Genomic DNA, 10000 nt, shown 5'->3' with positions numbered 1-10000 from the left:
ATAGGATGCCACCCTTCCAACAAGTCAGTCCATCAAATTTCTGCCCTGCTAGAGCTGCCCCGGCCAAACTGGCTCAGGAAGCAACATCAGCACAAGAGCTGTTCATTGGGAGCTTCATGAAATGGGTTTCCTTGGCCGAGCAGCCGCACACAAGCCTAAGATCACCATGCGCAATGCCAAGCGTCTGCTGGAGTGGTGTAAAGCTCACTGCCATTGGATGAATCACACTTCACTATCTGGCAGTCCGATGGACGAATCTGGGTTTGGGGAAGGCCCTTTCCTGTTTCAGGATGACAATACCACGTACACAAAGCGAGGCCTGCACAGAGCCCTGACCTCAACCTGATCGAACACTTTTGGGATTAATTGGAATGCCAACTTCGAGCCAGGCCTAATCGCCCAACATCAGTGCCTGACCTCACTAAAGCTCTTGTAGCTGAATGGAAGCAAGTCCCCGCAGCAATGTTCCAACATCTAGTGGAAAGCCTTCCCAGAAGAGTGGAGGCTGTTATAGCAACAATGTTCCAACATCTAGTGGAAAGCCTTCCCAGAAGAGTGGGAACTCCATATTAATACCTATGATTTTGGAATGAGATGTTCAACGAGCAGTTGTCCACATACTTTTGGTCATGTAGTGTCTGTGTGCGGTAGCGCCCACCTAGACTTGGACTCACTGCTGGTGCTCTCATCCTCCCAGTGTGGCCCCACGGCCCCTGCCTCAGATCCCAGTACAGACCCCCCTATCCCCGAGGAGGAGGAAGAGGACATGGGACGGGAGGAAGAGCAGGAGGAGGAGACGGGATAGGGGGAACAGGTAGAGGAGGGGGGATGGAAGGAACATGAGGAGGGAGGATGGGAGGAAGAGCAAGATGACGTGGGGCGACGAGAGGAAAGGAGGAACACAGCTGTCTCTTTATAGTCACCCTGCTGGGGAGGGGAGGGGGGGCAGAGGGGGGTCTCTGCTACTTAGTTTGAGAGAGAGAGAGAGAGAGAGAGAGAGAGAGAGAGAGAGAGAGAGAGAGAGAGGGAGGGAGGGAGGGAGGGAGGGAGGGGGTATTGGAGAGAAAGAGACAAAAAGCGAGAGAGGGTGGTTAGATAGTTTACCAGTGGAAGCTTCTCAGAGGAGGAAGGGGAGGACCGTCCACCTCAGGGAATTTCATAAAAATAAAATGGTACAACGTTGAAAAACTAAAAAACTAAACCGAATAATTGATTAAAATATACTGTTTTGCAATGAAGGTCTACAGTAGCCTCAAAAGCACTCTGTAGGGTAACACTATGAACTGACATGTTGTCCAACCAATCAAAGGATCAGAGAATGAATCTTGGACTGAAAGCATAAACTACAGCTAGCTAGCACTGCAGTGCATAAAATGTGCTGAGTAGAGAAAGAGAAAGACAATAGCTGAACAGTTTTCAACAAATTAAGTTCTTCAAAATTTAAGGAGAAGCAAGAGAGTTCTCATTTTTTCACTTTCAGTTTCATTTACTTAGCAATGTAGCTAGTTAAGTTACTCAAACACCCTGCTTAAACAGAGGGATGCTATGTTAGCTAGCTGGCTAGTTAAGTTACTCAAACACCCTGCTTAAACAGAGGGATGCTATGTTAGCTAGCTGGCTAGTTAAGTTACTCAAACACCCGTCTCAAACAGAGGGATACTATGTTAGCTAGCTGGCTAGTTAAGTTACTCAAACACCCTGCTTAAACAGAGGGATGCTATGTTAGCTAGCTGGCTAGTTAAGTTACTCAAACAGAGGGATGCTATGTTAGCTAGCTGGCTAGTTAAGTTACTCAAACACCCGTCTCAAACAGAGGGATGCTATGTTAGCTAGCTGGCTAGTTAAGTTACTCAAACACCCTGCTTAAACAGAGGGATGCTATGTTAGCTAGCTGGCTAGTTAAGTTACTCAAACAGAGGGATGCTATGTTAGCTAGCTGGCTAGTTAAGTTACTCAAACACCCGTCTCAAACAGAGGGATGCTATGTTAGCTAGCTGGCTATGAATATCCAACACAACACTGGAACTCTTCCAAGTCAAGGGAAGCTTTTGGTTTTACTAATTTATTGCCACCGAGGCCCGCCGATGTAACTGCTTACTGACTGTACACCGTGATGTTACTGCTTACTGACTGTACACCGTGATGTTACTGCTTACTGACTGTACTCCGTGGTGTTACTGCTTACTGACTGTACACCGTGATGTTACTGCTTACTGACTGTACACCGTGATGTTACTGCTTACTGACTGTACACCGTGATGTTACTGCTTACTAACTGTACACCGTGATGTTACTGCTTACTGACTGTACACCATGATGTTACTGCTTACTGACTGTACACCGTGATGTTACTGCTTACTGACTGTACACTGTGATGTTACTGCTTACTGACTGTACACCGTGATGTTACTGCTTACTGACTGTACACCGTGATGTTACTGCTTACTGACTGTACACCGTAATGTTACTGCTTACTGACTGTACACCGTGATGTTACTGATTACTGACTGTACACCGTGATGTTACTGCTTACTGACTGTACACCGTGATGTTACTGCTTACTGACTGTACACCGTGATGTTACTGCTTACTGACTGTACACCGTGATGTTACTGCTTACTGACTGTACACCGTGATGTTACTGCTTACTGACTGTAACCGTGATGTTACTGCTTACTGACTGTACACCGTGATGTTACTGCACGATTGTAGTGGGTTTACTAACGCGTTAGTTCTATTAGCTATGTTGACTAGGAAGTTACTTTAGCTAATATGGGGACAATGAGGTAGGCTGTGTGTAGCGGTTTAGCTTGGAAAGATTTTTTTTGCCTGATCACATACAGCTGATGTGTTGCTCATTGAGGTCCACAAACGAAGGGAAGAGGTGAGAGGAGGTGAGTGCATTGAGGCTAGAAGGAATACAACGTGGCTGCTATGATCAGGGTTGTATTCATTCCGCCGATCCGGTTAAAAAACGTTTCTTAAACGGAAGCAAACAAAACAGAGAAAAAAATACCTGAATTTGTCCAATAGAAACTCTTGTTTGCAACTGTTGGACTAGTGATTACACCCTTGATAAGCTAGATGCAGGCAAGAGTGTGCAAGGCGGTATTGAATGTGTCACTGTCTGTCATCTCAAATTTGCCTCTCGACACGTGCGCACCTATATTGTAAACTTTCATTAATAGGCTAGGTTGTAGCAACCTCATGATGGGTATAGGGATAATTAGAGTATCATGTCGTAGCCTAAACCTATCGCTGTTGCATTGAGCTGGGTGAATAGAATATGAATGACAGCCATGTTCATGAAATAAATCATAAGAAACGGCACTGACCGCCCACTGGTGTTTACGGTTCTCGGACTCTGATCCTGGGGGACTATAGAATGTGTGCAGGCTTTGGTTATAGCCCAGCACTAACACACCAGAACAACTGGTGGTGTTGTAACATACACTATGTTAGTCACCTGCTGCAACTGCACCGTTGTCATGGTTACCGACAACGATGGTCTGCGTTTTGTTGGACAGGTGGCTGCCTGTTGACTGGCGGAGAGGGCGACTTCGAGAGTCTCGGTGGCTGGAGCTGTCAGAGGAATCTGTACGGGCATCACTGCATATGGAGGGCTCCCGTCCTGAGAGAGAGAGAGAAAAGAAGAGAGAGGTTTAGGGTTAGGAGGTTTTGGGGTGAGGGTCAGGGTTTAGAAGTCAGAGGTTAGGGGTTAAAAGTTACCAGAGTCCTCGCTCTCATATCCTGCCTTGCTGCAGTGCAGCAGGTCCAGCTGGGGGTTAGACAGGGAGGAGATGTCCTGCGATACCACTGGCGTCCCCCGGGGGTCAGCATAGAGCAGCAATAGAGGCTGGTAGTGACCTTTTATACAGCGTGCCACCACGTCCTTCCACTTAGGACCGATCTATAGAGATAACACACCCACACATTCTAACCAACATATCTACTGTTGTACCATTGAGCAAGGCACTTAAGCCCCTCCAAGGAAGATTCCTTTATATTCTAACCAAATGGACAATAAAGTGTCCTCTGTGAAGCTAGATTCTAAATAACACACATTTCAACTAACTAACTCAGTCACTCAGTCACTCAGTCACTGACTCACCTCTTTGACATGAGCGTCGTCGAAGTACATCCACTTCCGTATCTTAGTCTGGAAGAAGAATGTGGAGTAGTGTTTGCCATAGTAACACACCATACCAACCAGGTACAGCTCAGCCTGACGAGCCCTCTCCTCTGTCACACGGTAGAACAACTAGGGGGGACGGGAGAGGGGGAGAGAGAAGGACAAAGGGAGAGAGAGAGAAGGACAAAGGGAGAGAGAGAGAAGGAAGGAGAGAGAGAGAGACAAAGAGAGAAAGAGAGAGAGAAGGGGGAGAGAGAAGGAGAGAGAGAGAGCGAGAGAGAGAGGAGAAAGAAAGAGAAGGGGAGACAGAAAGAAGGGGAGAGAGAGAGAAGGAGAGAGTTATTGAGAGAAAGAGAAATCAGATGTAATAGAGGATAAAAGGAGAGAGAAGAATAGAAGAGGTGTGAGGCATGTTATTGGGCTAATCGAAGCGAGTCAAGACCACATTTGCCTACTGAGCTAAAGCATTGGCTAATGTTAATCATTGTGTGTAAATACCTTTGTGCGTGCGGACATGTGCAAACGTGTGTGTGTGTGTGTGTGCGTGCGTGTGCGTGCGTGTGTGTGTGCGTGCGTGTGCGTGCGTGTGTGTGTGTGTGTGTGTGTGTGTGTGTGTGTGTGTGTGTGTGTGTGTGTGTGTGCGTGCGTGCGTGCGTGCGTGCGTGCGTGCGTGCGTGTGCGTGTGCGTGCGCGTGCGTGTGCGTGCGTGTGTGTGTGTGCGTGCGTGTGTGTGTGCATGCGTGCGTGTCTTACATCCCCCAGGTGTAGACAGGTGCCCAGGCTGTGAATGACGTCCTCAGCCAGGTCAGAGTGGTCTGAGTCCCAGACCAGGCCGATGGACACTATCTCTGGAGAGTTCATCAACACACGGCGGATACGCAACACCTCCCCACAGTTACTCTGCAGGAAAACAGAAACAAAAATAAAATATTAAAAGAGAAGAGGAACGGTTTCAAGTGATTATTGAAAGGAAACTGATTTGGAATCTGAGCGAGAGAGAGAGAGAGAGAGAGAGAGAGAGAGAGAGAGAGAGAGAGAGAGAGAGAGAGAGAGAGAGAGACAGAGAGAGAGAGAGAGAGAGAGAGAGAGAGAGAGAGAGAGAGAGAGAGAGAGAGAGAGAGAGAGAGAGAGAGAGAGAGAGAGAGAGAGAGAGAGAGACTGACGTGAGGTCGTGGGGCAACTCACCAACTAAGAATTCACAAAATGGGACAAACACCAAATTGAGACTCTGCATGCAGAATTCTGCAAAAATATCCTCTGTGTACAATTTTTTCTTTTTTTTTCACCTTTATTTAACCAGGTAGGCAAGTTGAGAACAAGTTCTCATTTACAATTGCGACCTGGCCAAGATAAAGCAAAGCAGTTCGACAGATACAACGACGCAGAGTTACACATGGAGTAAAACAAACATACAGTCAAAAATACAGTATAAACAAGTCTATATACAATGTGAGCAAATTAGGTGAGAAGGGAGGTAAAGGCAAAAAAGGCCATGGTGGCAAAGTAAATACAATATAGCAAGTAAAACACCACATAATGCATACAGAGCAGAATTAGGCCGATACCCACTAATTATCAAAATCCAGAAAAGAGGCGTTAAATTCTACAACCACCTAAAAGGAAGCGATTCCCAAACCTTCCATAACAAAGCCATCACCTACAGAGAGATGAACCTGGAGAAGAGTCCCCTAAGCACGCTGGTCCTGGGGCTCTGTTCACAAACATAAACAGACCCTACAGAGCCCCAGGACAGCAACACAATTAGACCAAATCAAATCATGAGAAAATTAAAAGATAATTACTTGACATATTGGAAAGAATGAACAAAAAAACAGAGCAAACTAGAATGCTATTTGGCCTTAAACAGAGAGTACACAGTGGCAGAATACTTGACCACTGTGACTGACCCAAATTTCAGGAAAGCTTTGACTATGTACAAACTCAATGAGCATAGCCTTGCTATCTCAAGAGAAGACTAGGTGGAAACAGAGCTGCACTTCCTAACCTCCTGCCAAATGTATGACCATATTAGAAATACATATTTCCCTCAGATTACACGGATCCACAAAGAATTCCAAAACATTCGGTTTTGTACTTTAGCTATTTGCACATCATTAAATGTACATAGTCATAATATGACATTTGAAATGTGTCTATTCCTTTGAAACGTGTGTAATGGTTATTTCACTTTCGTTTGTTATCTGTTTGGCTTTTGACAATGTAAACATGTTTCCTATGTCAATAAAACCCATTGAATTGAGGGGGGGACGGGGGGGTAGTAGTTTTCTGAGTTAGACCCTTCCACTGACTCACGTCCTACCACAGAGCTGGCAGAACACACACACACCTAAAAACACACACTCGCCTGACAACCAGAGAGAGTGCCAGAACACACATACACAAACACACACACTCCCCTTATGGGAAGGGGGTAGGTCCGGGCTGGCACTGGTACTGACAGGAAGGGGTTATGCCAGGACGACACACACACCATTCCTGTTGTAGACGCACACAGTTAGCCCAAGGGACAGACTGTAGCTTAGGGCCAAAGCGATAACAGGCAGTACTGTGGAAGCATAGAGCAAAGGGATCCTCTCAGCCTCACAATAACAAGGTGGTGTGACTAGCTGGGAGGCTGGGAGGCTGGAGAGGGGGTCAGCTGCCAGGCTCTGCCCAGAGAAGAGGTCCATTGTGTGGGTACTCTGGCAGAGAGGGCTGGGTGTGTGGATCAGCCCTGGATCTATTCACCGTCACACACCTACAGCTTTTCACCATGTGGCAGCAGAACAACACTGTGTACTGCACCCCGCCCCCCCCCCCAGCCACCACACACACACACACACACACACACACACACACACACACACACACACACACACACACACACACACACACACACACACACACACACACCTACATGCAAGCACAGTATAAAGAGCTGTCAATGTGTGTTCACCAGTACATGAGTGTGTGTGTGTGTGTGTGTGTGTGTGTGTGTGTGTGTGTGTGTGTGTGTGTGCGTGCGTGCGTGCGTGCGTGCGTGTGTGTGTGTGTGTGTGTGTGTGTGTGTGTGTGTGTGTGTGTGTGTGTGTGTGTGTGTGTGTGTGTGTGTGTGTGTGTGTGTGTGTGTGTGTGTGTGTGTGTGTGCGTATGTGAATGCCTGTACAAACTCACCGGGCAGTTGCGTAGGTCCCCCATGTTGCTGGCGTTGCGGAGCAGCTCTCCAAACATGTCGGGGGTGGGCTTCTCTCTACACTCTAACATCCTCACCGCCTGGTTACTGCAGCAAGGACACACACACACACTGGACTATACACACACACACACACATACGCACACATCCTCAAGAGCACACAATGGACTATACACACACACACGTCCTTAAGAACAAACAATGGACTATACGCACACATACACACACATCCTCAAGAACACACAATGAACTATACACACATGTGAATGCGAACATTGTAGTACACACACATGCACACACACACACACACACACACGCACTACACACACAGACATGCCTGGTGTTACCAGAGGGACGTGGTAGAGATGTAGTGAACCATCTGAATGAAGGGAAGGGGGTCCGACGAGGCTCCACAACTACTGCACACACACTGACAAACACAAACAGAATACATTAGAAAGATGGCCTCTTATCCACCAAGGGCCTGGGTGCAGTAACACATGTTGAGCCCCAGTTCTCAGGGGCCTCGGCGTTGACTGGGTGCAGTAACAGTAACACACCAGTTCTCAGGGGCCTCGGGTGTCTCTTCTGTCCTACACTTTATTGATCCATTAATGCCACAATTGTTCATAGAAAATCCCTATAAATGTGGTAATGAAGTGGCTTAGTGTCCCACCTGTTCGAACAGCGTCATGGCAAACTTCTGGTGTGGTATACAGTGTTTAGACGTACAGATGTCCTCTCTGGTCTCTGCGCTGATGTGGAAATGGATACGCATCAGCAGGTTCTCCTGTAACACACACACAGCCTGGTCAGTCAAGATCCAAGGCAATACTCCACATCCGTCCAGGTGCCCAAGAAGTCGGGAGACTCATTCAAAGCCAGCCACTAGGGGCTTTAGAAATCCCTTTTGTAATTATGTTAGCACCACTGAAAACTGATGTTCTGATTAAAGAAGCAATAAAACTGGCCTTCTTTAGACTAGTTGAGGATCTGGAGCATCAGCATTTGTGGGTTCGATTACAGGCTCAAAATGGCCAGAAACAAATAACTTTCTTCTGAAACTCGTCAGTCTATTCTTGTTCTGAGAAATGAAGGCTATTCCATACAAGAAATTGCCAAGAAACTGAAGATCTCGTACAACGCTGTGTACTACTCCCTTCACAGAACAGCGCAAACTGGCTCTAACCAGAATAGAAAGAGGAGTGGGAGGCCCCGGCGCCCAACTGAGAAAGAGGACAAGTACATTGGAGTGTCTAGTTTGAAAAAGAGACGCCTCACAAGTTCTCAACTGTTATCTTCATTAAATAGTACCCGCAAAACACCAGTCTCAACATCAACAGTGAAGAGATGACTCCGGGATGCTGGCCTTCTAGGCAGAGATGCAAAGAAAAAGCCATATCTCAGAGTGGCCAATAACAACAAAGATTAAGATGGGCAAAATAACACAGACACTGGACAGAGGAAGATTCGAAGAAAAGTGTTATGGACAGACAAATCTACGTTTGAGGTGTTCGGATCACAAAGAAGAACATTTGTGAGACGCAGAAAAATGGAAAAGATGCTGGAGGAGAGGAGTGCTTGACACCATCTGTCAAGCATGGTGGAGGCAATGTGATGGTTAGGGATAGCCTATATCCCTCTGTCCCAAACCACCCACCTCCCTCGTTCTCGCTCTCTCAATCCTCCGTCCCTCTCCAGGGTTCTCACTCTCCCCTCCGCCAAAAACGTTCCTCCTCCTCTCCTTTCATCCTCCTCGCCCCTCCTCCTCTCCCCTCTTCCTCTCTCCCCCTCCTCTGTCTGTTGACTGATAACTCCATCTCCTATTAGCTGAAAAGCAATTATCACACTGACACACTAAGATAAACACTGGCACACTGGGATAAACACTGATACACGGGGATAAACACTGATATACGGGGGTAAACATTGAAACACTGGGATAAACACTGATATACGGGGCTAAACATTGAAACACTGGGATAAACACTGATACACTGGGATAAACACTGACACACTGGGATAAACACTGATACACTGGGATAAACACTGACACACTGGGATAAACACTGACACACTGGGATAAACACTGATACACTGAGATAAACACTGACACACTGGGATAAACACTGGCACACTGGGATAAACACTGACACACTGGGATAAACACTGATACACTGGGATAAACACTGACACACTGGGATAAACACTGACACACTGGGATAAACACTGATACACTGGGATAAACACTGACACACTGGGATAAACACTGATACACTGGGATAAACACTGTCACACTGGGATAAACACTGACACACTGAGATAAACACTGACACACTGGGATAAACACTGATACACTGGGAAAAACACTATCACACTGGGATAAACAATGACACTGGGATAAACACTGATACACTGGGATAAACACTGATACACTGGGATAAACACTGATACACTGGGATAAACACTGACACACTGGGATAAACACTGATACACTGGAATAAACACTGATACACTGGGATAAACACTGTCACACTGGGATAAACACTATCACACTGGGATAAACACTGACACACTGGGATAAACACTGATACACTGGGATAAACACTGTCACACTGGGATAAACACTGACACACTGGGATAAACACTGACACACTGGGATAAACACTGACACA

The 10000-nt window shown here is 46.6% G+C and overlaps 1 pseudogene; it reads right to left on the bottom strand.

Annotated features, from left to right (window-relative positions):
• The window catches only part of LOC118372689 (inactive ubiquitin carboxyl-terminal hydrolase 54-like), a 63092-nt pseudogene that overhangs the window by 7497 nt on the left and 45595 nt on the right, over window positions 1–10000 (bottom strand).

Source organism: Oncorhynchus keta, chromosome 3 (genome assembly GCF_023373465.1).
Source record: "Oncorhynchus keta strain PuntledgeMale-10-30-2019 chromosome 3, Oket_V2, whole genome shotgun sequence".
NCBI classification, from domain to species: domain Eukaryota; kingdom Metazoa; phylum Chordata; class Actinopteri; order Salmoniformes; family Salmonidae; genus Oncorhynchus; species Oncorhynchus keta.
The sequence above is the reverse complement of the archived record's forward strand: the minus strand, read 5'-3'. Positions and strand labels throughout refer to the sequence as shown.